This window comes from Eptatretus burgeri, chromosome 3 (assembly GCF_056783735.1).
Source record: "Eptatretus burgeri isolate ZD-2024b chromosome 3, Ebu_testis_v1, whole genome shotgun sequence".
In the NCBI taxonomy this organism is placed as follows: Eukaryota; Metazoa; Chordata; class Myxini; order Myxiniformes; family Myxinidae; genus Eptatretus; species Eptatretus burgeri.
In genome coordinates, this window is record NC_140963.1 from 139,852,277 (window position 1) to 139,880,231 (window position 27,955).

The 27,955-nt window shown below is 45.6% G+C and overlaps 1 protein-coding gene and 2 pseudogenes across 6 annotated transcripts in view; 1 reads left to right on the plus strand and 2 right to left on the minus strand.

The window, feature by feature from the left end:
• NCAM1 (neural cell adhesion molecule 1) overlaps positions 1-27,955 on the plus strand; it is a 273,015-nt gene that overhangs the window by 31,879 nt on the left and 213,181 nt on the right. The window lies entirely within an intron of this gene.
• Positions 16,048-18,087, minus strand: LOC147031135 (uncharacterized; annotated as a pseudogene).
• On the minus strand, positions 19,050-27,899 carry LOC147031136 (uncharacterized; annotated as a pseudogene).

A 27,955-nucleotide genomic window follows, 5' to 3' on the forward strand; every position in this document is an offset into this window, starting at 1 on the left:
AACAGTGACGATGGAAACAAAATAATGTCTGAAATCCATTTTCTATCGGACACGTGCTGTGGAGATGACCACCATCTGGATAAGTGTGGAGATGACCACCATCCGGATACGTGTGGAGATGACCACCATCCGGATACGTGCGGAGATGACCACCATCCGGATACGTGCGGAGATGACCACCATCCGGATACGTGCGGAGATGACCACCATCGGGATACGTGCGGAGATGACCACCATCCGGATACGTGCGGAGATGACCACCATCCGGATATGTGCGGAGATGCCCACCATTCGGGCATAACCACCTTTCCGATACGACAAGGGAAGGCAGTGTGAGAGGAGTGATCGTTCGGACATGACCATTGTCTGGACGATGGGTATACTCAGGTGGTTGTGGGGGGGGGGGTAGAGAGAGAGGAGACCGAGGAGGGGTGGGGAAGGAAAGGGGGGGGTAAAAGAGAGAGGGAGAGGGAGACAGACAGACACTGACCGAGGAGGGGTGGGGGAGTGGGGAAGGAAGGGAGAGAGACCTAGGAGGGGTGGGGAAGGAAGGGAGGGAGACCGAGGAGGGGTGGGGAAGGAAGGGAGGGAGACCGAGGAGGAGTGGGGAAGGAAGGGAGGGAGACCGAGGAAGGGAGGGAGACTGAGGGGGAGTGGGGAAGGAAGGGAGGGAGACCGAGGAAGAGTGGGGAAGGAAGGGAGGGAGACCGAGGAGGGGTCGGGGAGTGGAGAAGGAAGGGAGGGAGACCAACGAGGGGTGGGGAAGGAAGGGAGGGAGACCGAGGAGGGGTGGGGGTGGGGAAGGAAGGGAGGGAGACCGAGGAGGGGTGGGGGGTGGGGAAGGAAGGGAGGGAGACCGAGGAGGGGTGGGGGAGTGGGGAAGGAAGGGAGGGAGACTGAGGAGGAGTGGGGAAGGAAGGGAGGGAGACTGAGGAGGGGTGGGGGAGTGGGGAAGGAGGGATGGGGGAGTGAGGAAGTGTGAGGGGGAGGGGAAGGCAGCATAAGGGGAGGGTAAGATTAGGCAGCGTGGGGGAAGGCAAAATAAGACACTGTGAGGGGAGGGTCCGTCCGGAGATAACCACCATCCGGGCATGACCACCGTCCAGATATGTATGTGTGTGTATATAGTGTTGTGGTTACCAAATTCGCAAACCACCATTCAGGCCCCTTAGGTGAGGTATCTCGGTAAGTGCATGTGTAGTTAGGCCCAAACCCGTTGTCTAGTGGGAATACATGTCATTTATGCGTGCTGCGACTCTTCAGGATAGCCGTTTTTCTTTTACTATCTTTATTTTGGACCAACCGCCATGATTACCACCACAATCACAACATCAACCACCAACCACAACGCCGCTTCACCACAACCGCCACGACCTTCCCGTCACACCTCGCAACCGTAGCATCGCCACCGTTCTTGCCCCGCTGTGGGTACCGGTGTTGGACTCGTGCGGGGCGCGCGTCGAACAGCGTGTACAAAATCACGGATTTTGTGCTTCAAAAACGGATCAAAAACGACACACGCCCACTTTTTGCCGTCCAATCGGTGAGCGAGGGGCGATTTGGCCCCGCCTCCAGGGCGATCGATATATGCAAATTTATGGATCAAAAAGCCTTCACGCCCACTTTTTCTCGGGCCAATGGGGAGCGAGGTGAAAGGTCGAAGGGAGGGGGTCAAAGATGAGAGGGCGAAGTTACGGGGCGGATAAAAGGACCGTGTTCGTCAGTCCAGAAGAGTCCAGAGGCGGAGAGTAGGAGAGTAGGAGAGTCGGAAACAGAGAGTCAAGACTTCGCGGGCGGTGGAGCTGCTCGTCGTGTGCGTTGGAGTCGGAACGGAGGGGACGGAGCTGTGGAAAGGCGGCGACACCAGACGAGGGGGTGCTCGCGTCGTGCCGGGAGCTGCACCCGAGGGAGGCCGACAGCGCGACCTGGCCGAGGTGGAGACGCTCGTCGCGGGATAATAAAGATCCTCTATACCCCGAGCATCAGCAACCCCCTCCTGTTTCCCCCCGCGCTGAGATAGTGCGACCAAGGGGGCCCCTTTCCCACCCCCTACCAGACACCGTCCGCGAGGCCCGCGGAGTTGAGGCGCCATCGCCGCTCCGCGTCTCATCACCAGACGGGTAGGCGCGACCCGGTCTCGGCCTCAGGCCCGCCTCATCCTTGAGGGTATTCTTTTCCTTGGTTTTGGGTATGTGTTGTCGGCGCCGTCTGTGAAGTAAAATTGTATAAGTGTTGCCGTGTGCTCGGTAGTCGGTATTAGCTCTGCATTGTGTTTTCGCTTTTATATTTGCTTTTTGTGTAAATGGAATTGTGTTTTTCTTTTCTGTGTGCTTTTGGTGGAATTGTATATGTGTGCTTCCCGTGTGCCGCGAATAAATGTGCTTTATTATTGAACTGTTCTCCTGCTTCGCTTCGTCTTTTCCTCTATTGAATCCCCATCTTGCTTCACGTAAAGGGTTGGTAGTGGGCTGAATACGCCCGATAATTAATCGAACCGTCGAGGTCGACGATAACACCGCTCGGTTATTCTGATAGTACGGAACGGGTCGCTTAAGTGGCCCGTGTCTGAAGTCGACCTGCGGCGAGGTGCGATCGCCCGGTCTACCCTCCGCGTGGGTACTTAGGTAGGTCGAATTCGGCGAGCAACCCTATCCCACGCGGGGGCTGATTGGCTCGATCGCGGTGAGACCGAAAGGTCCACCCGTGACTGGTTCCGGCGTTAGTCCGAGAGGGTCACGACTGGATTGTCCGTCCGGTGGGCGACGTGCCGCGATTCGAGTTACGTGGCCGTCGGCACGCCGGCGGGCGCGAATCCGCAACAATATATATATATATATATTCGGAAGGGGAGGAGAGGGGGAAGATTCCAGCAGATGTAACGTCCAGTCTAATGGCACACACATTGATGAATCACCTTGCTTGTGGGTCGGGATTTGAACCCAGGCTACACAGCATTTAGCGAGCGTGCGCACCTCTCAATTATCCTGCCGCGATGTCAACGAAAGGTTTTTTTTGTTTGTTTGTTTGTTTTTGTATTTACCTATGCCAAAGTGATAGGTCGTATAATGAAAGAATATCATACATAATTGGGAAATTGCACATTTTCAGAGAGCCAGCCCTCGCCCAATACAACGATTGGCAATGTTCTGAACAACGTTCAAGTCTATCGACATGCAGTATTCAGTGACAGTGCGATTATTGTAGAGTGTTCGCCAGGTTGCTTAAGCACTCCAACAAAATGGTTGATAAGGAATGGTTGGATTGGAAAGCGATGGCAATCTCCGAACTACCATATTAATCACACACCCCCACCCGGAGACACCCAAAATATCAAATATGTTCAAATTGGAGAAATTAACACTTTTTCAGGAGTCATAACTGCTGCTAAGTTCAATTCTAGAGCTTAAATTTTGTAATTCAGCTAAGTGTAAGATTATCAAGATTATGGCATGTGCGAAAATGAATTAAAGCCACGAACGCTGGTGTCTCCAGGTGTTTATAAGCATTGCAATGTCCCCAGCGATTCGTGGGTATGATAAACAGGCATTCCATAATGAGTGAGGAAAGTGAAAAAGAAAACTATCGTTAAAAAATCATTGCGGCCTGTTCCAAGTCGAGGCATGGTTGAGCAGGCCAAAAAACATGGTGGCTTCAGTCCCCAGCGAGGTAACCCAGGATACGCCTGAAGACCCCAGAAAGCGAGGTGGCCAAGGATGTGCCTGAGAAAGGATATTATGAAATTAGGCCGTTAATTATCTTCAAAATAGGTGTTTTAATTAATTCAAACACCGAATTTTTCTCCTGCGCTTCTTTAGAGTTCCCTTGATATGCTTGAAAAGGTTCAGGCTGCGAGGTTTCATGGTTTTGGAGTTGGAGGAAATGCACACTGACACAGACACAGATTTTTATGAGTATAGATGTCAGACCTGTTTAATGAGGTATAAACTGTTTCCGAAATACCACAGGAAGATGCTTCTCCTCCTCCTCTCCCCTTTATCTTTCTGTCTGCCATTAATCCCTCCACCCTCTTGCACGCATTTGCACCCATCTGAATCCTCCTCCGCACCTCTGCCTCCAACTTACCATTGCTGGTCACTGTTGCCCCCCACCCCCACCCCCCAGATACTCAAGCCTATTTTCCTGTCTGATCACCTTCCCCTCGAACCTGATATTAGTATCTTTTCTCTGCTGCCCAATCCATATCACCTTAGGTCTCTCCTTGCTCATCTTCCACTCCCCGAGTACTTCCTGGATCTCCCGCCGACTCTCCACCACAACAGCCAGATTGTACGCTTGCAACATCCTCCCCCGAATGCCCCTCATGTTTACCTTCCTGCTTACTAGCTCGGTTAAGGTCAGGTATGGGAGAATGTACTTTCCGCCAATACTTCAGGGGCTTCTGTTTGGCTATCCCCCATGCAGATGCCTGGCCCATCCCCATCTCCTTGAGATGCTGATGAACCTGCTGCAACCACGAGGCATGTGGTTGGCCCGTTGGCCTCTTCTAATCATGAGGCTCCCTCGCTGAGAAAATTTGGTGAGCAGGATCAGCATCAGGAAAATTAGCCATATGTCCAGACAGCTGCAGCTGATGCTCACAGACGATAGAGGTAACAAATCTCATCTGAGTCTCTCTTGGCAACCGTTCGTTAGACACAAAGTCTAACCAGCGATAGCCAAGGATTCACCGAAGAGACCTGGTACCGAAGGAGTTGAGTCTCAGTCTAAGATCCCTGGTCAGAGTCCAATTCTCACATCCATAGAGCAAGACTGGAAACACTAAGGACCTGAAGACACGGACTTTTATCCTGCATAGGTATCGACAGCACCACACCCCCATGATCCATTGAATCCATGACTCCCCAGGCCCGACCCAGATGTCCATTGACCTCTGGCTCCCAACATGTGGAGACATGGATATCACTGCTAAGGGAAGTGAATCTCTCCTTGACCTTAACATCCTCACCACAAACAGGTACAGACAAGATGGCAGCGTCCAAGATGTCATTGAAAGCCTCGATCTTCCTTTTGACCCAGGAAACCAGTAATGCCAGCAGCTCCGACTCCTCATTCAGCGCCTCGAGGGCCCCCATAATAATATCCAGTGTCTCTGAGAAGACTACTGCATCATCTACGAAATCAAGGTCAGTGATCTTGACATTTCCAAACGATGTACCACAGCTTGATCTCTCCGATATCCTCCCCAGAATCCAGTCCATGCAAGTGCTGAAAATTGCAGGAGGAGCTCCATCACTTAGATAAAAATCTCCATCCATCTTTACCAGCTTCATCACCATGATAAAACATGAGTGGGCTGAGAGAACCTCAAACTGATGTTCATGCTGAACTCAGACATCTGAAGACCAACCAAAACTCTTCCTTTCGTTCACTTGTACACCCCTTCCACCAACCTAATTTCTGGTTCTGGCACTCCCATCCATCTCACTATTGCCATCATCATCTCTCTCAGGACAGTGTCGTAGGCCTTCTCCAGTTCCATAAATCCCATTGCCGTCCCACCTTTTCTCCACCTGCTTTCTCAGTGTGAACATCCCATCCATCATCCCCATACCTTTCTAAACTCCTGCTGCTCTTCTCTGATCTCCATCTCAATACTCTTCCTTATACTCCCTTCCAGAATCCTCTGCAGCACCTTCATGACATGACTTTGGAGCGTAATGCCTCTAACTTTCCCGGATTTTCAACATCGCCCTTCCCCTTCCACATTGGCACAATTAACCCTGTCCTCCAGTCTTCCAGAATTGAACCCTCTCACACATACATACATACATTTTCAATAGCCTATTCATCCAACTGACTCCACTTCTCCAGCTGCAATTATGATCTCTGTATACACCTCATCAGTTCGTGGCGCTCTTGCCTTCATCCTCTTCAATGCTGGCCGTTCCTCCTCGTCTGTGATCTCCACCAGCTCCACTTTCCCTCCACATAACACAATAGCTCCACCTCTGTTGCTTCCTCCCTGGTTCAACAGCTGCTTGAAAAATCCTTCCCACACCTTTCATGCTGCCCTCCTCTCTGTCACTAGCCTCCCTCCACCATCCTTAATCACTGCCCCATCCCCCTTCATATCCTTACTATCCTCATCACTGTCACAATCCAATTTATAGATCGTCTTCTTACCACCATCCTCTTCCAACTGGTTGTACACCTCCTCTTCCATATCCTTCCTCGCCTTATCCACAGATCCCCTTGATGCTTTCTTCTTTTGTCCACATGGGTGCAGCAATCCTGTATCTGCTTGCCTTCTCCTACTCTTGAGCTTTTATATCCTCTTCCAAACCTCCTCCTTTTCACCAACTGCCTTCACTCCGTCCACCATACCTGGTTTATATACCTCGACGACACACCCTTTCCTGACGTCCTATCACGCAAAACTTCTGCAATTCCCCTAAACACCTCTCCATACTTCTTCCACTCCTCCTCCAAACCTTCCACTTCTTCGTGAAGTTGCTCACACCTGGCCGTCATCCTCTCCTTGTACTCCATGACGACATTGTTCTGACACTTCCCCCACCTAATATTATTCCGACCCCTGCTTTTCTTCATCCGTACCGCAAACACCACAGGCTTGTGCTGGGTGGTAACATGCTCTCCCACCACTGCCTTGTAATCTTTAACCCTCCACAACTGTTGCTTCCTCACCACGACCAAATCCAATTCTGTTCTTTGTTGTCCATTCCGACAGGTGGTCTTGTGGCTTTCCCTCTTTTGAAAGAATGAACCAGCTGTGGCCATCCCATTCCTCACCACCAGCTCTTTTTAGCCCTTAGTTTGGATAAAACGTAGTTTGGATAAAAGGATAAACCTTTTCTCTTCCTCATTCCCCAACCAAATTTACCAACGCATTAATTCCTCCTCACCCGGCTCCGCTACTCTCATGTGCATGTTGAAGTCCCCACAATGCACAGCATTACCTCCAGCTCAACCATTCACATCATACTCTCCACTGCATCCCTGAATTCCTGCTTCGCTGCCCCAGTCCTTCCCGTTTGTGGCCCATATGCCAACATAATCCACACCATTTGCCTCTCTATCAGCACCCATGCCATAGCTATCAGTCACTCCCATCTTTCCACTCTGACCACCTGCATTCTGATCTCTTCCAATACCATTATTTGCATGCCATTACTCCTTCCATCAGCACCTGTGTGCAACAGCTTGCTTGTATCCTCCAACCAACCTCATCGCCCTGTCTCCTTACCATCTTGTCTCCTGCTCACACACTTCCAACCTCCTTCTATGCATCATCTCTACCCACTCGATGTCTCTACCCTCCGTTGATCCCACATTCAAACTACCTAGCTGGACCTCACTTCTGAATCGCGTCCCTTCTGGCAGAGCCAGTACCGTCTTGTGAAGTTTGGGACGCTCTCGTCATCAATCAGCAATGCTTCCCATGCTGACCTGCTGGACCAACTACCCAAGCCTGTTATCACAATCCTGTATGCACGCACGCACACACACATCGCTCTTTCTCCGCTTGCTCCCCATGTAAGCTCTCCCTTCACACTTGACTTCTCACACCTATCCTAACCCCACTCAATCCCTCTTCTCTTCCTCCCCATCCCCTTCCTTATGTCCCGCTCTTCACATTCTCCTTAATACTTTGAAGTCGTGCTTATTCAGCTTAAAACAAGAAAATGTTTTTCAAAAGTATTGTTACAGATCTGGAAACCATTTGCATTCAACATACAGATGTCCCAAAAGTCAGTTATGTCATGAAGTATGTGTGTAGTCAGATCCCCTTCCTTTTGTCTCGTGGGAGAATCAAAGGCGTGCGTTGCGATTTATTTTAGTTAGGATGTTGCATCTAACAACCATCCCATCTGTATGACCCCTTGGCCCATCACGATAATTCCCAACCAGCTGCCTTCTCGCACCCTGACGTGCCAAGGCAAGATCTCGCGGTTTCGGTTTCTCGGCTCCCCACGAATGTTGTAACTCTTTCACGACGACCTTTGCAACATTGATACTGTTGCTCGACAAGTACAAACCCGCTTGGAAGAGTGTGTGGGGTTTCCCGGCAGGGGCCAAAACCCCCGCCCAGGAAGGGTGAGTGCATGGGAGCCTGCCCAATCAGAATGGGGAGTGACGTCTGTTCGAGCGAGCCCCGCCTCGTTGAGGGAGGTCCATAAATTCCCTAGCACTCTCTGAGGCGGTGTTTTTTTTGGAGTTGGTATGAAGGGGTTGTTATGAAGGTTGTTCGGAGGTTTTCGAACGTTGTTGTTGAGCGTGCAGTTCTTTTGAAGCAGAGGGTTGAGCAGAAGGTCGTGAAGGCGGCGAACATGTCTCTGCTGGCCCTCAACAAGGAAAGGAAAGAGCGACCCTGACCCCCTCCGTGGACCCCGATATTCACCACCCGAGCTCCGCCACGAACCACGAGTCCCACACGTGCGACTGGGGACCAAACCAATCACGTTTGTCAGGTGCCGCATCGCGGAGCACCCCTTCCTCAGACGGTCAGGTACCCATCTGGACTCTGACCCCCAGCTCGTTTCTCTCCTTGGCTGCGAGGGTCCAATAAAGAACTCTGGGTTTATTTTCATTTGCGTGTGTCTGCGTGTGGGCCCGTCTTTTTAAGTAGAACTGTATAAGTTTTTATTTGATCATTGTAAGTATTTCTTTTATATTCGCGTTGTCTTGCCTTTGTCTTTTACTGTAAATAAAACTTGTTAGAAATGTTCCCAGTCCGTTTCCGTACCTTCTTGCATTGGTCCAGCATGGTTAGGATCTGAGTTTAGCCAAGTTTTTATACCCGATAATCCGTTCATTCCAGCCGGCACGGCTTTGGCAGTTTCCGCTCGGCTGCACCCGAACCGGAGTTGGTAGTCGGTAGTTGGAACTCTACCGCAGTCGGCAGAGTGACCTGGTTTGAGCAAGACGTGCCGAGGGCGTGGTTTCCCTGGTAGTCGAAATTGTGTGGTTAATTAGGTAAATTGGTTATAGACAAATAGACCCTCCACTACGCGGTTGAAATATTGGCGACCACGGTCGGTTCAGCGACCCGGCCGTGTCACGGAATTATCCAGAGCGACGGCCTACAATTCCGGGGAGTCTGGTGGAGACGACGTTGCTTTCCCCACCTCGTGGTTGTTCTCGCCACTGACCCCCGGCCCGCAACAATATCACTCGGTTCTTTCACAAAGATAACTCGGTTCAACCCTCAGCATGCTCCCGTGCTCGGTCCTCCTCGACTCCCATGCTTGCTCTTGCAAAAGGGCATCTGTGGGCCGTTGGAATCGGGGCAAAGCGCGGACGCAATGCCCCTTTGGAATCGGGGCAAAGCGCGGCCGCAGCGGCCCGTTGTAATCGGGGCAAAGCGCGGCCGCACTGCCCTTTTGGAATCGGGGCAAAGCGCGGCCGCACTGCCCCTTTGGAATCGGGGCAAAGCGCGGCCGCAGCGGCCCGTTGTAATCGGGGCAAAGCGCGGCCGCACTGCCCTTTTGGAATCGGGGCAAAGCGCGGCCGCACTGCCCCTTTGGAATCGGGGCAAAGCGCGGCCGCACTGCCCCTTTGGAATCGGGGCAAAACGCGGCTGCAGCGGCCCGTTGTAATCGGGGCAAAGCGTGGCTGCAGCGGCCCGTTATCGGGGCAAAGTGCGGCCGCAGTGGCCCGTAGGCATCGGGGCAAAGCGCGCCCAGCTCCACCCCATCCCAACCCGTGATATTCTCTTTCAATCCTCTGTATGCCTCTCTCCCCATCTCCTTACAGATCACTCTTTCCTTTTCTCTCTCGCCCATTCGTTCATCCCGTCGTCGTGTCTGCACATGGTTTCACTTTCAGTGAATTTCCTCTTTCCCTCTGTCACCTTGTTATTCCATTATCCAGCACTTTGCGTCCAGAAAATGATTTTGTTGGAGCTGTAAAAAGCTGTTGCAAATTGCTGAATTTATTTGTGTATTGTTGATTATGTGGTGCAATTGTGATGATAATGTTGTCCCAGTTGCCTCAAACTTGGTGATCTCATGTATTGTGAAAAAATAACGATCAAGCGATCTTCATTCGTCATCTGCTGCTGTGATGAAAAATAGCTCAGAATGGGGCCACTGGAATGGCTGTCATCATTGGGGACACAACGTTTTTGAAAATGTGTAAAAATAAATAAATATCTTGGATAACATTTACAATCCTTTAAATTGCTTTCATCACAGTCAAGTTGTTGATTGGTTGGAGTTCTGCTTCCCCACACATCGTGCATCCCATAGTTATTTTAGATTTTGTAATTGCTAGTTATTGCTTGTCCCATAATCCAACATATCTCAGACTGCCTACACCCTTGAAGGAGGATAGCAATGCTCCTCATTCCCATAAAGGCTGCCACAAATTTTAAGGCTACCAGATACCCATTTGTTGTTCCATGATGCTGGATGACCGACTGAGTGCAAGGGGTGACAAACTCTGTTGGTGCTGACCTGATATGCCAACGGCTTTCCACATCTGTTTGTCATGTCGTAGGTGTTTGATGTAATGAGATAGTCATGTCTATTCCATCTAATAATCCATTGCAGTGCTCTCTCTCCTCTTGAGGTGATTCATTTAATGGTCTCCCAGACCGCTGGTCAGGGTTGGTGTTGCATATAATCTTCTAATTTGTGAGGATATTCCTACCCTTGGTTTGGGGATCTGTAAGATGGTTTAAGTTATTGTGATGGAGGTGCACACTCTGACAGCTGATTATCATTCCTTGTAGGAACTCTGAAAACACCTTTCTCTGTGACGGATGTTCTTCGACCAAGCAGAGTCTGTTTCATATTTGTACTGTCTGTTCATGAGTCACAGTTGTGCAAATCCAATGCTCCATTAGAAAGGGGTGTTTCGTGACTCTTGGAAGGTTATTAACGAAATGTGGTGTTACTTGCGCTTGGGTTTTTATTTTATTATATTTATTTTTTAATATAAACGTCTCTTCCCAATAGTTTTCAGTTTGAGCACACACGTCCTTGTTGTCAAATTCTGCTTTCCTGGATTTACCCAAACTTGTTCCACGTTGTTGAACTGAGCAAAGTACCATGGTGTTTGAGTACCTTGATTGGATAGATCTGGGTACATGTGTTCAAGCAAAGAAACTCAAAGTAGAGCACAGACTCTTGAGGCTGGATGTAATAACGCAGTCCTCCACAATGTTGGCTTCCCATGTGATGTGTGTTACAAACGAGTTAATGTGCATTCATGCTGGAGGGTCACTCAGGAGTAAATCTAAAGTTTCATTGTTTGAGTTCTATGTGAATGCAAGTTAGTACTGTACGTCGACTCTTCAGAGGAATGGATCTGTTTGGGACCATGGTTCAGTCTTATGGAAGAAGTCTTACCAGACTCGGTAGGGTAATGGTTGGAGCATCCGCTCCAAGTCTATGAAGTCGGTGGTTCGAACCCGGGACGAGTTGTACCATTGACATTAAAAATGGTTTGTGCTGATTCCTTGTTTGACTATCAGCATTTAAAAGGATAGATCAGACGAGCAACCATTGCACAGGCCTGATGGGCAAAATGGCCTACTGCGTTGAAGTTCCTTGAAAGGGCGTGGCGATCTGAGGATGTGCCTTCGAGGTCGAGCTATGTCTGTCTGAGGGTGCTGCCTGCAGAAATAATTTTTTGATTATGAACTTGTGTTTTTTTTTCAGAACCTAACTTGTAATGTGATTGCCTCTCACCACTATAGTAGATCGGTGGTCTGAATTCTCCACAGGTGATGGTGCATTTGAGGCCCATCGCATTCATTGGATGAACATAGTCACGTGTATCTCCAGGTCTGCTAATTTCCCTCACAGTATTTAAGTGATCATTCACCATGACGCCAACTCGTTCGCTCTCTGTTCCTTGACCCTTGTGAAATATTTTGATGCAAGTGCCAAAATTTTACCACGGACGGACTAGTTTCCCTCGTTTACTTGTGTGGACATTGCTGGAGACTGTGCAGCCTCAAACCTGTCCATCACACACAAACTCGCAATGACTTCAGATATTATTGAACTTTCATATTTCTTACTTGCACCTCATTCAATATGCCGTTTTTTTTAAAATTTATGTATTTATTTATTTTTAATCGTATATGTGGATATGAAGTATCATTATTAAACAATACAATAATTAAATTACAAAACAAATTAATTAATCAATCTCAATTTATAACTTCTCCATTGATCGAAGGCTCATTGAAGAGCTTGTACATAATCACATGCAGGACAAAGACAATGGTAGACATCAGTGTAATTTGATGTAAATTACAAGGTTATTGGGAGATTCTGGAAAAATGCATATATGGGATTTGAACCTGCGTTCCCAGCATCATGAGCCATTGGTTCAGATGGGAGTAGTAAACGGGGAAAACTCGAAGCACAGAACTCTAACTATAGAAAGATGTCTTTTTGGCCTTGATACCTGTGTAGGAAGCAATGGACGGTTCAATGAGTGATGTAAACATTCTAGGAGTGATCCTCATCATGTTTGCATCACCAATTTAGTTGTGCATTTCATGACCCTGAAATCCATCAGGTTATTCATGTGAGTCTCGTTTGTGGTGATGACGTCCAGCTCTCGCCTTCTCTCAACGAAGTGATCAAAGTACCGAGTGCAGCAGTCTTACAGTGTTAAAGGGTCCCTGAGCAACCGATACCAAGAGAGGGTGACATCGCACATTCGTCGTCTCCAAAGTCAATATGGTTTCCCCATGGTGCTCAAAGCACCGCAGGTGATTGCCTAATAGCCCGAATATAACGGATTGCCATAGAGGAGCAGGATTAACTACAGGGTTGGCAAAATGACACACTGAATGGTCGTTAGACGGGCGGGCAGCATTGCTGGCACATGTGCCGATGAACTGCGAAGCATTTCAGACTGAAATGGTGAAGCGTTTACTTTGAGGAAAGGTGTCCAACTGAATTTTGTTTTCGGTTTCCAAACCGAGTGCCAAACCATTTTCACGCGTTGCTCCAATTGCCGATAACGTTGGGTTCCCGTGGATTGTTTTCTTGATTCTATTCTTCCAAAAAATGCAAAACATGACTAGTGTTTCTAAACACTGTGCATTCATATGCAGCCATCCATCCTAAACACTGTGCAGCTATCCATCCGTCCTCGAATGAGCCATTAATGCATCATCGTGGTTTTGTTTTCGCTCCCCCCTTTTTGACAGATTGATTCAAAATTTGAAGAAAATGAGTTGTGGAACAACAATTGGTCATGCCTAGGATGTTTCCAATCACTCCTTCGGGCTTGCGCAAAATGCGAACGGCCTGTGGCATGCAAGATACGTTTGACCGACAATATTGCATCGTGTAAGCTCATTAACCGTAGAGATAATGCTCCGTTCCAATTTTCAGCTTTTTATGTTTTTTTTTTTAAAAGCATTACAATAAGTATATTGTGATGTTTTTCATTGTAACTTAATGACTTGATTATCTTTTCTCATTTTGAGATTGTCTGAAATGAAATCTTAAAAGCCTCGAGGAAATTTATGATGGACATTCAGAAAGTTGCACAAACAAGATCTTTAAAAATTAATTAATTAATTATATACAGGTTTAATTGTGCAAAAAAATATAAGATATATATATATATATATATATATATAGTGTCCCAAAAAAATATACAACTTTTAAAATGCTTCGTTTGATCCTAAAAAAAAGCAGTAATTTTTGTCACTTATGCTTCATTTCTTGTTGCAGAGACCCAGAAGTTTATTTTGATACCAAGCAAGCGCCAGAAAATGCCAAGACTGACCGTACAACAACGGACAAAAATTGTTGAACTTTGGCACCAGACGAAAAGTGTCATACAGGTGCAACGTCTTTACTCGAGACATTTCGGTATCCACTTGCGCCATGCACCAAACTTTCGGACAATAACGTGCACCATCGCAAAGTTTACCAATGTGGGAACCATCTGTGACCTTCACAAGGGTCACAGTGGTCGGAAGAGGACAGGTCGTAGTGAAGAAAATGTGGAAATGGTGAGACAGGCGGTCGTTCAGAGTCCAAAAAAATCGATTCGACGACTTTCTGCCGAGACAAACATTCATAAGAGCACCGTTCAGAGGATCCTTCGCCAAGACATTCATGCCTTTCCTTACAAAATTCAAACGGAAACGGTGCTTACTGATCAACAGAAACGCAAACGACGAGACTTTGCAAATTGGTTCTCAGGAAGGTTGGAGGAAGATGCAGACTTCCTCAAACAAACTTCACATGACGGACGGATGCCATGCTCACTTGTCCGGGGAGGTAAACAAGCAAAACTTTCGGTACTGGGGAACTGAAAATCCTGGTAATGCATCAACTGAACTGGTGCCTCGATCTGTTCTCAAAGTCACCATGTGGGTGGCGGTCGGTTGGTATGGGATAATTGGTCCATACTTCTTTTAAGATGACCAGGGACGCACTTGCACGGTAAATCAGAGGAACTATCGCGAAATGATTCAGGAATTCTATCTGCCTGAGCTACGTACTCAGGCCCGTAGGAGAAACAACCTGATCCAGATGAGAACCCAGTGGTTCCAGCAGATTGTGGCACCACCCCATACAGCCAGTGAAACAAGGCGTTTTCTCAACCAACATTTTGAGGGCCGCTTTATCTCCCCCTACGAAGACATTGAGTGGCCACCGTATTCCCCTGACCTTACTCCTCCAGACTTCTTGTGGGGGTATCTCAAGGACAGGATCGATGGAAACCCTAGGCCTCAGACTCTTGTCCGGGAGCCCATGGAGATTTGTTTAGCATTGCGAGTACAAAAGGTTTGAGGCTTGGAATATGATGGGATACAACATGGGACCCTCAAACGGGCATTCTTAAGTTTCATTTCCCGTACCATTCCTGGGGGCGACCACTTAAAGTACCCCCAAATTCAAGTTTAATTATCATGATTGAGTACATGAATGAAACCAGTGCGAAAATGTTCTCAGAGAAGGTAGAAATAAAGATCCGCCATTCTTAACTGTCAACTCCTGTACTTAGCCTACTTGAGAACGCCCAAAATTAGCGCTAATTACCACGTTAATTAGCATGATTGAGTACAAAAATGAGACTTGCACCAAAATATCCAGTAGGGTACCCTGACTAAGTTTCGGTCATTCTTAAGTGTCAAATCCTGTACAAAGGCCAGGGTCAGAGGTGCCGGGGAGGCGGGGGGGGGGGGGGTTTGATAAGCATGATTAGGTACATGAATGAAACCAGCCTAAATTGTTCATCTTTGGGGTGAAAATCAAGATCAGCCATACTTAAGTGTCAACTCCTGTACTTAGTCTACTTAAGAACGCTAATTACCACAGTAATTAGCATGATTGAGTACAAAGATGGAATTCAGGCCAAAATGTCTATCAGACCACCCTGTCCATGGATTGGCCATTCTTAAGTGTCAACTCCTGTACCTCGTCCACTTAAGAACGGGGATAAAATGAATGAACAATATACATGATATATATGCGAAAACAGAGTTTAACTAGAGGGGGAGCACTCGGTAGAGTGCAAAACCTCCGCCGCCAATACTGCTAGGTCACTCAAGTGAACCTGATATCCTATTCATTCAATTTGACGTCAACAGTGCTCAGAGTTATAGTTTGCAACTTTCCCTTTTACTTTTAACTTTTACATACTCACTCAATTCATTCGTCATAATAAGATTCCTTGAGACAGAAATTGATTTTACGTGGGTATATCCACCTGAAGTTCCAAAATCAGCCGAAATTATAATTTTGGCATGTTTTTTGTTGGAAATCACTTATAACATGTAGAAATGCAAAAAAAAAAAAAAAATCGAAATTTTGTTGAAAAAAAAAGTTGCAAAAATTTTTTTTCTCTAACAATTTTTTTTTTTGGGGGGGGGGGGGTTGGAAATCACTTAAAACATGCAGAAATGCAAAACAAAAAAAAAAATTCAATTTTTTCAAAATGGCCACAATAGCGGCCATATTGGATTTTGGACCAAGTCCAAAATCTAATGGCATGATCCTTGGACCATACCTTATCCCCCCACCAAGTTTCATCGAAATCCGTCAAGGAGTTTTTCTGTAATACTGTTCACAAACAAACAAACAAACAAACAAGCAGAAAGGGGTAAAAACAGTAACCTCCGATCTTCGATGGCGGAGGTTAATAAAATTTGAAACAAAATTACAACATGGACGAAAATGCCAGAGTGACTGCTGATAATAATTGGTACTGAGTTGTAATGATCACTATTAATTATATGAAATTACTAATGGAGTTATTTCTAACTGTAGTTTGATTGTATTGATTACATTGAAGTCACAGGTAGCAACTGGTTGTTGTGCATCGTGTTCCTTAATCATCTTCTGTCCAGTCTGACTCGTCATCCGATGAGACGGTCATGTTCTCCTCTTCGATACTTTCATCACCATTGAGCTCATATTCCTCTGGAACCAGGGTGTCTGGCATCTGTGGCCCTTCATGCCAAATTGGCTGATAATATCCATTGTCAAAGTCCCAACCATTTGATTCCGTAGGGTGCTGTTGGATTTCGGCGAAATCAGCATTCAGCCACATATGAGCAACAAATGATGCACGTTTCATATGCATAATGAGCTCTGCCTCACATGGTGGAATGGCACTTGCGTTTATGCCCTTAAGTTTCTCCAAGGGGTTCTTTGCTGTCGACTTTGGTCCAGAGCCCTTTTCAAACACCTTGTACCGATAACGATTGAGTGTCACCTTGCTGGTGTCCTTTGCACCATACATGATTGTGGTGAAAGTTTGCAGAGTCTTTCGAGTTTTTTAACTCAGTTCTGTTTCATTCGCCAGGCTTTGGAATGCTTTCTGTGCCTCTTTATTCTTTTCTAGCTTAGCAAATGGTTTGACTTTGCCTTTGCGAACAAATGCCGCAGTGTAGTCACTGCCTGTGAACGCGTGGAATCCCAGCAATGCTGCACATATCTGAGGTCCAAGTAACTCGTAGATGGCAGTAATGCTGATATATCTACGGTTATTCTTGGCTCCAGTACCAACATCCATCTACAAGAGTGACTGAAACTTGCTGCAGTGATACAACATGACGATTTCTATGTCTGTATCTGAAGCACGAATGACTATGTCCCCTTGTTTCTCAGTACTGTCCACAGATTTTGCATGGAGACATATCTTTGTAGCTGCCTCTTCGTGGTTGTTTCTAAGGTATTCAACGGAATCACGTCTGAGAACTCCATCGCCGACTTCGTAGTGATAGCATTCTCCGGGAATGTCAAGATAGAGCTGACTGACGGCTTCCGATGATCTTTGTATGCCTGGTCTTGTTATTCTCTCGCTAGGAACTTGGGGAGCTGTGTCTTAAATGACCTTGATTTCAGGGCATTGCTTAGATCTTTCGGTCGTTTTTGTTTTGGGCCAGTTATCAAAAACTCACGGTCATCTGCTCCTCTCCTTCCCCGTTCCATGTCTTTCAAAGATGGCTGTGGGTAATCATCGAAGACCAGATGAACTTCCACACTCGACAGCGCCACTGTTTGAATCGGTATGCTTCTTGCGAGACCCCCATAGATGGCTGGCTGATTTTGTGGTAGGGAATGGAGAATAAATGGGCCATCGATAATGCAAGCACGTTTGAATGCAGGACTGCATTCGGCATCATTCACCTTTGACTCCACTAATTTGAAGAGAGCACTTTTTTTCTGTTTTTGCCATAGTTCCATCTGTACTGCACATTGACAAAGGGACTGGTGTGAGTGGATATTCAAAAATGAACGGCTAGTCCAGATTCCTTTTGGTGGCTAATACCACAAGGCGGCCCATCAGATCTATAGTACCCTTCAGCTCCGATATTTTCTTGTTTTCTGTTCTTCGGTTCTTTGCATATCCATCTGAAAAGGTCTTCAGTTTTGCCTTTGTTATCTTCTCTTCAAACCTGTTGGGATCAGCAATGCAGGAATCCAGGAAATCTTGGTTGCGTGCCTGTCCCTCTTTTGGAATTTTGAGCAGACTTTCATGAATCTCATCACTGGTAGCCTTCCCAGTGTTAATGTTGAACAGTTTATTCTGTGATGCTTCTGTTTCGACTTCCATCTCAAAGGGATTGCGAGAGTCTTCTATTTGTTTCATGACCTTCTTCAAGTCATGCATATTACGATCTATTCGTGCAGGTCAGAGTTCTGCAGCAACATCATCATTCACAATCAAACCTGCCATCTCTTGCACAAGGCTTATGAAAGAAGCCCTGGTAGATTTTGTGACCATCCATCTCAAACGAGCAGTATAACTATTTGTGGCAGACTATATCCCTGTGAGGCGAGACGCTGCGTCAGCGTTGACCGTTTGCTCCAGAGTTAAATCGACAGGAACACGGCTGAAAGCATGGTCAGTTCTTCGGAAAGTGAATACACCTTTCTCAATAATTTCTCGGAGTCCAGGGTATGATTCGTCGATATTCATCAGGTCAAGCTGGAATTTTGTCAGCCATTTGCAATAGTTGACATGGTTTGTAGCGAAGAAGAGGTCTATGACTGCAGTCAGTGTGAAGATGTATAGATCTATGTCATTTGTTCTGATCACTCTCTCCAGGTTGTGGTAATGACGAATGTAATCTATGTACAATGTACTTCATCCAAAATTGAGCAGTGCAGCCATGTGTTCCAGATCTTGTTTCGTCTGTGTACTTGGTATAGGCAGTTTTTTTCCAGCAACGAAGACATCTGATGCACCTATTGACTCGAGTGCAACTTCACCACTGTGTACACTTTTGATGAATTCCTCTAGTCGATCCTTTTCCTCGTAGGTCTTCATGAATGCCAAAAAGTGGAGGATCTCGAAGGCAAGCGCTAGTATTGGATGCAACCTTTTGCAGCGATTAAAATGTTTTCCTGATAGGAAGCCGTTCAGTGACCCTGGGGCCAGGACGTCAGTATCAGTTAGCATGTCAGGTCCTCCTGAATCAGAGATGGTCTTCCCGACCACTTTTAAAAAATGCCATCTCAATGTGAAACACACCTGGCATTATGAAGACGTCATCAAATTGGGGCTTTTTCTGTGGCTTGAATCTGCATGGCAGGTTTTGCTGCATTCAGGTCATACGTGACAATTCCAAATTACTGCTCACACTCTTTGGCACATCTTTGGGCTGTGATGAGCATCTCTTGTATGACGTCAAGACTCGTGATTGGCTGTCTAAGGTTGGACATGTATCAGACCTCTTGTCTTCGTAGTTTTTGGCATTATACCCGACCCACATTGGAACCTTGCCTACATCTCGAGCACAACTCATCATCCACATCAGGTCCAAGTTTCTTGCAGCACCACTGACATCAGGGAGGTTGAAGACATCTACGTGCTTGTAACTAAAAACTGTCATTTTTGGTTTTTTACGATAGGGTTCCAGTGATACCTCTTGTTGCTCCAGTGATCGTTTTCGCCCCTTCCTGGTGCGAGGGACTATTGGCGGCAATGAGACGGACTCGCTTGGTTCAACTGACCTTGTTTCTTCTGATTCATCTGGTCCATTCTGATACATTATTCCCATTGTATCATGTAGTGTGTCTGCACCAGATAATGTATTTGTCAACTCATCGAAGTTATCGAATGCAACACCCATTGGCTTGTATTTGATGGTTCCATCAGGACAGGACAGTTGCCTTTCTTGAAGTTGCTCTGCTGTTTCTGTTTCCAATTCCTCTAAGCTGTTGTAATTTATGCAGTGCCCAAATCGATTTAACACCTGCACAACCTTTTTGCTGCCTGTGACAGATTTCACAGCGACACCCAGTGCCATTTGCTTTGCTGGTTTGACTTTACCTCTCATAGTAATGAAGAGGGCATCATCACAGGATGATTTAACGTGGCGCATGACATGATCGGTACATTTTGTCCACAGGACAAGGTGGTGAAGAAAGTAGATAACAGAGGTGGGGGGGGGGATACATCACCTCCCTTCAGGTCATCTAAAGTAGGATTTTTGGGCAAATCCCTTTTTTGAACATCAAGTCGATGTTTCCTGAGTAGTAGAGCGGCCTTTGTCACAATTTGTTCATCATCGGAGGCATAGTCATATGCGACACTTACTGCGTCATCAGACATTTCAGAACTGTACATTATCAATCCTAATTTCTTTCCGAGTGGAGTTTGAAATTTAAGTTTGTCACCAAATTTTCCTTTCAAATTCCACATTAGGCTTTGAGCGTTATTTAGAGGAGTTTCTGATGATATATTGCACAAGTCCAAATACCTCGCATACACGGATGTAAGGAGTTCGGGCCTTTTGTTTCTGAGGACAGATTGCTCAACATATGCTTGAATATCATCAACAGCTGACGGGTTGGTGGTACTGGTCGATGGACTTTCGGCACTCTTCCTGTCACGATCGCGTACTCTGTTTGCCGACATCAGAAACGAACTCTTGCAAGAGTGATGATATTTCACTTCCTTGGCGACGAGGTCAATGCCACTGATTTTAGACAAGATTTTAGCATCATTTAATACCAAAGCCGCCTCCTGAATGCTTTGGCTAGCCTCGAGAGTTTTGCAAGTGCCAGCAACTTCAAGCCCACCCTTTTTTCGTTTTTTTGTGTTGCCACGAAACAAACATTGTGGTGGAAATATACCGGAAGTGGGTGGCTTTTCGTGATTGGCTGTCTAAGGTTGGACATGTATCAGACCTCTTGTCTTCGTAGTTTTTGGCATTATACCAAAATTTGGCAGCAGAACGTAAATGTGTTGTCGTAGAGGTACTCGCAGTGTCACCAATGTGGACAGGTGACTGGCTGGCTGAAACTGCAGTAGTTTTTATAACAGCTAACATGATATCCATCCTTTTCCCCTGGGCTTTCAGGTAGATAAGAACGACATCGCGGTAGACTGAATTCTCGAAATTTCGTTTTTTACGCCTGTTTGATGCAGCTTTTTGTACTGTGGCCCATTGTTGTTCACCGAATGGTAACACTTCAAGGCATGGCCTCTTTCTCGAAGTCTGATGCGTATGAAGGTACAGCGTCTCTGAGATGTCGGAACTGGGCTTGGGGTCTCAGTCCTGGCAATGTTAGGAGACCAATCAGGGTCTTGCGTATCCATTGTCACTTTATCTGAAAAGGCAATATTATTTGGGATAGAACAATGTTCGGGAAAGGTTTTTTTTTAAAGGAAACATATTGTTTTTGCAATCAGCAAAATTAAATTTCTTGTGTTACCAGGTTTAATTTGGACATGGCGTAAATTAAAGTACCGGTAATTCGATTAAATGATATCAGGCCGAGAGACAGATATTACGGATTAAAAAATGTTTTTATAAACATGATAAAGGATGAGATGATCATATTTGACCCGTTATTAAGTGGACTAGGTACAGGAGTTGACACTTAAGAATGCCCAATCCATGGACATGGTGGTCTGAGAGACATTTTGGCCAAACTTCCATCTTTGTACTCAATCATGCTAATTAGGGGCGTTCTTAAGTAGACTAAGTACAGGAGTTGACACTTAAGAATGGCGGATCTTGATTTTCACCCCAAAGATGAACAATTTAGTGCTGGTTTCATTCATGTACCGAATCATGCTTATCAACCCCCCTCCCCCCTCCCCAGCACCTCTGACCCTGGCCTTTGACCCGTTCTTAACTGGACTTGGTACAGCATTTGACACTTAAGAATGACCGAAACTTAGTCAGGGTACCCTACTGGATATTTTGGTGCAAGTCTCATTTTTGTACTCAATTATGCTAATTAGGGGCGTTCTTAAGTAGGCTAAGTACAGGAGTTGACACGTAAGAATGGCGGATCTTTATTTCTACCTTATCGGAGAACATTTTGGCACTGGTTTCATTCATATACTCAATCATGCTAATTAACCTCCGCCATCGAAGATGGACGGAGGTTACTGTTTTCACCCGTCTGTTTGTTTGTGAACAGTATTACGGAAAAACTCCGACAGATTTCGACGAAACTTGGTGGGGGGGATTAGGTATGGTCCAAGGATCATGCCATTACATTTTGGACTTGGTTCAAAGTCCAATATGGCCGCTATGGCAGCCATTTTGAAAAAATATTTGAATTTTTGTTTTTGCATTTCTACATGTTTTAAGTGATTTCCACCCCCCCCAAAAAAACAAATTGTTAGAGAAAAAAAAATTGCAACTTTTTTTTCAACAATATTTCGAATTTTTTTTTTTGCATTTCTACATGTTATAAGTGATTTCCAACAAAAAAAACATGCCAAAACTAGAGGGGGAGCACTCGGTAGAGTGCAATACCTCCACCGCCAATACTGCTAGGTCACTCAAGTGAACCTGATATCCTATTCATTCAATTTGACGTCAACAGTGCTCACAGAGTTATAGTTTGCAACTTTCCCTTTTACTTTTAACTTTTACATACTCAATTCATTCATCATAACAGGATTCCTTGAGACAGAAATTGATTTTACGTGGGTATATCTACCTGAAGTTCCAAAATCAGCAGCAATTATAATTTTGGCATGTTTTTTTTGTTGGAAATCACTGATAACATGTAGAAGTGCAAAAAAAAAATTGAAATTTTGTTGAAAAAAAAGTTGCAAATTTTTTTTTTCTCTAACAATTTTTTTTTGGGGGGGGTGGGGGTTGGAAATCACTTAAAACATGTAGAAATGCAAAAAAAAAAAATTCCAATATTTTTTCAAAATGGCCGCCATAGCGGCCATATTGGATTTTGGACCAAGTCTAAAATCTAATGGCATGATCCTTGGACCATACCTAATCCCCCCCCACCAAGTTTCGTCGAAATCCGTCGAGGAGTTTTTCCGTAATACTGTTCACAAACAAACACAAAGGGGTGAAAACAGTAACCTCCGATCTTCGATGGCGGAGGTTAATTATAATTGCGGCTGATTTTGGAACTTCAGGTGGATATACCCACGTAAAATCAATTTCTGTCTTAAGGAATCTAGTTATGACGAATGAATTGAGTATGTAAAAGGGAAAGTTGCAAACTATTACTCTGTGAGCACTGTTGACGTCAAATTGAATGAATAGGATATCAGGTTCACTTGAGTGACCTCGCAGTATTGGCGGCGGAGGTTTTGCACTCTACCGAGTGCTCCCCCTCTAGTTAAACTTGAATTTGGGGGTACCTTAAGTGGTCGCCCCCAGGAATGGTACGGGAGATGAAACTTAAGAATGCCCGTTTGAGGGTCCCATGTTGTGTCCCATCATATTCCAAGCCTCAAACCTTTTGTACTCGCAATGCTAAACAAATCTCCATGGGCTCCCGGACTATGATGGAGAACATGACAACGCGTTTGCAGGCAGTGATCGGACAATGTGGAGCCTTCGTCGAACATGTGTTCTAAAAGAAAACGACGATTCTATACCAAAATTTAAATTTTGGTGGGAATTTTGACATTGGTACAATAAACTTCAACCTTTTCAGCTTTCTATCCAGCCATATATCTTTTTAAAAATGTTATGACCATCCTCTTTGCAGATGAAAAGTTGTATATTTTTTGGGGCACCCTGTATGTATGAATTAATTTTTTTTTGGTGTGTCTTCGACGACTGCCAGTATTTCTCTCGTTGAAGTTTCTGGACGCCATATATTGTTGTGGAGCCGGGTGTCGGCGGCGAGCACGACCGCTAGGTGGAACAGTAGAGTCGGCTCCACCGAACACCCGGAATCTAGATCGTGCTTCTCGGAGAACTCCGAAAGGCACGGGTCCCTTACAGGACCGTGGTCGCCAATATTTTGACGGCGTGAGGTAGGGTACACTTGTCTAACTCCAATTTACCTAAGTACTCACGCCGTCCAACTACCGGGGAAATCACACCCTCGGCCGACTCTGTCCAATCCGAGTCGCGGTAACGGCTCGGATCCGGCGTAACCGGGCGGAGTTACCACAGCCGCCGGACCAAATGCACAATTTGTCGCTTCCCAATTTCCCAACACGCACCGTGCTAAGCCAATGAAAGTAACACAGAAACGAGCTGATACATTCAATAAAATGAATATTTATTTACAATAGGCAGGGAGGGAACACACAAAGAGCAGAGTTATCACGACTAAAGCAAGGCAAATAATGTACAAGGAACACAGGCACTTAACAGTTTCTACTTAAAGACGGGACCCAAGGACACACACACGCACACACAAATACCACAAAAGAAGATAGACCTCAAGGTCTTTATTCGAGGTTTCCAGCTCGAGGGAAGATGAGCTGGAAACCAGAGCTATCTTGGACCTGTCCACCTCGTGTGGTCTTTGATGTCCTCGACCGGCGAGATTCGAACCCGCAACCACGATGCCACTCCAAGTACCTGGGACGGAGGGTGAAGGGCGGACGCCAACCAGCGCGAGCGCGGACGAGGCAGCGAGCGCCAGCAGGCAAGGCCAGGCGATCCGGCAGACCAAAACCAACTCTCTCTACCAGTCGGATCGCGCCGAACAATTATTCACTCCTTCTTCAGAGGGGAGGAGCTGCTTCCTCCGACCCACTCTAACTCACTGGACGGTTTTGGCGCGCAAATGAGCTCATCACCCCTGTGATTGGCCAAAAGGGGTGCCAAGTCCGCTGATTGGACCGGGGGGGGGGGGTGTCGGGCGTCATGGCGGACCGCCCCTCAAACAGGAAGAGGAGTAGCATTGTCCTACGTGGGCTCTCATTGGCCGACCGACGGCAAACTCACTCGCATCTCTCTGATTGGTCCAGAGAGACGCCAAGTCCTTCTTGAACTCCACCCACCGCGAGTGTTATGGCGTCAGAATGGAGCGAAGGCGTTGTTGCAGTTGTAAGTGATGTAAAAATGTAAAAGAAAACCCTGACTATCAAAATAACTCCGCAGTGCACAAACATTTAATTCCCATTAGACCAAGGACGGGACCCTAAATGGAAACACGTACTTACGATATAACTGATCCATAAGGATCTGTTGTGTGCTCATGGCTTCCAGATTCGCAATAATATATTGTTACAGCCTGGGGTTCAAGGTTCGCCACGAGGGGAAGCACTCACGTTCTTCCCGATCACCGGGTCCTGAAGCCACCAGCCGGTTTCTAATCTTGGAAAGTTTCTGATCAACCAGGAACACCGATTGGCACTGCCAATCCTGGCAGGGTGTCACTACTTTTTGTGGTTACCTTACCTTTGTTCAGTTCAGTTCAGTTTTATTATCACTTTGCAGCTTCCACTGAATTGTATGATTATTTACAAATGTATTATACACTCAAGATTTCATATCAATATAAAACATTTCATCAAACAATCACCAAAACAAAACCAAAAAAAGAACATAAAAATGGGAATGTACAGAGAAGTTGTCCACACAAAATGCTCCACTATTATAAATATAAAGACCCAGTCACACCTTGACGTTTTATCCAGCTTTTGCCGATCTTTGAAAAGTTTGTCTAAAACGCTGGCACACGTCGAATATGTTATGGGTAAGTTTTGGAAACATTGAGAGCACGCTGAAAAACACTGCCATACGTCGTAGTACGCTGGCTTTCATCGTTGCACTTTGAGGTTGTCCTCAAATTTTAGCATGCTTTAAATTTTATGACTTATGCCAGCGTATGACTCACAAGTTCCGCATAACGCTGGCCATAAGTTGTAGGCACGTTATGCGATCGTTGACACACGTCGACACACGTTACTTGTAAGTTAATCATAAGTCGAAACACGTCGAGGTAATGTTTAGCGTACCCGAAACTTATTTCTAACCTATGAGTAACTTGTTGTAGGCACGTTACGTGATCGTTGACACACGTTGCTTGTAAGGTACTCGTAAGTCGAAACACGTCAAGGTAATGGTTAGCGTCAGTGTTCCAGACTCCCTGTTTTTTTTTATTATTATTTTTTTTTCTTCGGTATGACGGTCATGTTGACACTTCGATTTCTAGTGCGGTTATAATATAATATAATTAATAGGCTGCCGCTCAACGATTGAAATCATAACCGCACTAGAAATCGAAGTGTCAACATCACTGTCATACCGAAGAAAAAATAAATTAAAAAAAAAACCAAAAAAAAACCAGGGAGTCTGGAACACTGACGCTAATCATTACATTGATGCGTTTCGACTTATGAGTAACTTACAAGTAACTTTTGTCGACGTGTGCCAACGATCGCATATCGTGCGTACAACTTATTCCCATCGCATGCGGAACGTGAGGCATACGGCAAGTACGTTGTAAAATTTTGAACAGGTTTAAAAGTACAAGACGTACTCCACTTACTACGACGTATAATAGCGTATTTTAGCGTTGTATTCACGTATACCAAACTTACCCATACTGTATTCGACGTGCGCCAGCGTTCTAGACGTATTTTTCAGAGGTCTGCATACACTGGCAAGATCGCCAAGGTGTGACTGCGATGTTGACACTTCCATTTCTCTGGCGGTTATGATTTGAATCATTGTGCGGCAGCCTTTTAATAGGCTACGCCACGTGATCGTCGGCGATACGTGCAGCGCGCTATGCATAAGTTAGACTATCGTTGGGCATAGGTTGTGAACGCCGACAACACGCTAAGCATTCGTTGATATAAGTTATCTATAAGACAACGAAACGTTCTGTGTCCGTTACTAATATGTTGTGAATACGTCCGAATCTTAAAAAAAAAAAAAACATCAAAAGTTCAGCGTAAGCCAGCGTTTTATATACATTTTAATACGTTGCCATTGCTGGCTAAAACGTCAAGGTGTGACTGGGCCTTAAGCAAAGGAAGGTTAAAGCAATTTTAGTACTAGAAGGCCACTCGGTGGAATGCATACCTCCGCCACGTAATGCCTGGTCCCCGAGAACATATCGGGCCCCATACATATTTGAAATATCATGCTTCAGATCGTTTTATATTAGGCTCTCTCAAAGGTGAAGAATCACTTTTAAAAATTCTTGTCGTCCGATCCGGATCTTCACCAAAATCTAATCAGTTTGTCCTTGTCACACACCCAACCTGCCCACCAAATTTCATCCAAATCTATCTTCAACTTTTTGAGATATCCTTCACACAGCAGACAAACAGAGAGGGCTGGGTGAAAACATAACCTCCTTCACCTTCGGTGGTGGAGGGAATAAATTCACACTCCCGTGTGGGTTAACTCATGATCATTAGTTCATATTAAATCTGAGGAATAATATCGAATTCATACAACATACAAGAAGAAAGCAAGTTAAAATTCATCGATAAATAGTAGACAAAAGTCATGTAGGTGAAAAGTATCTTAACAAATAATTACACTGGGCCACCCAACATTAAACCTATTTAACCCAATCAATCCTATTACCCTTCTTCATTGAGACACTTTACAAGGAATGGAAACGTGCTATTTTGATGTCTTGCTCTTCGGCACTGGTCGATTTTGTACTTGCAAGTACCACGAAGCTGCATTGCATGAGTGGCATCGTTTTTCAGGAACCGGTTACTATACCTCTGAAATCGCACACAAGAGGATGCAAACTTAGAACATAGGTTTATTCTTTTCTCAAGTGGCTCAATCCCAATCACTATGAGGGCATCCAAGTAGGAGTCACACTGGTGACAGAACAATCCTCTGCTCTTTTTTTGGATTTTCTCTGGACGTATGACTTGTCGATGCTGACAAGATCATGTGGTGGGATATTAAATTTTTTCTGTGTACTCAGCAAATGCACTCTTTTCATGCTCTTGGTCATCATTTCCTTTTCCTGGTTGTCCCATTTTAGGTCATCTTGGATCCATACTCCTAGTATTTTGGTTCCCTCTACAACATCGAGGGTATTGGTTCCAAGGTTGAGGGCAGGTGGTTCCGGTGTTGTACATTTGAAGCAAATTTGCCGCTGTTTGAATTTAGCTGTATTCAGGTGAAGATGGTTCTCCTCAGCCTCTCCAATACTCAGATCGTTGACATACTTCCATTGCTGCAACTCTGATGAATCAATTACAACATTGATCATGGCAAAGAATGCCAGAGGACCAATCTTTGTTCCCTGTGATACCATCCGGGCTCAGACATGACAACCATCCGGATATATATATATATATATATATATATATA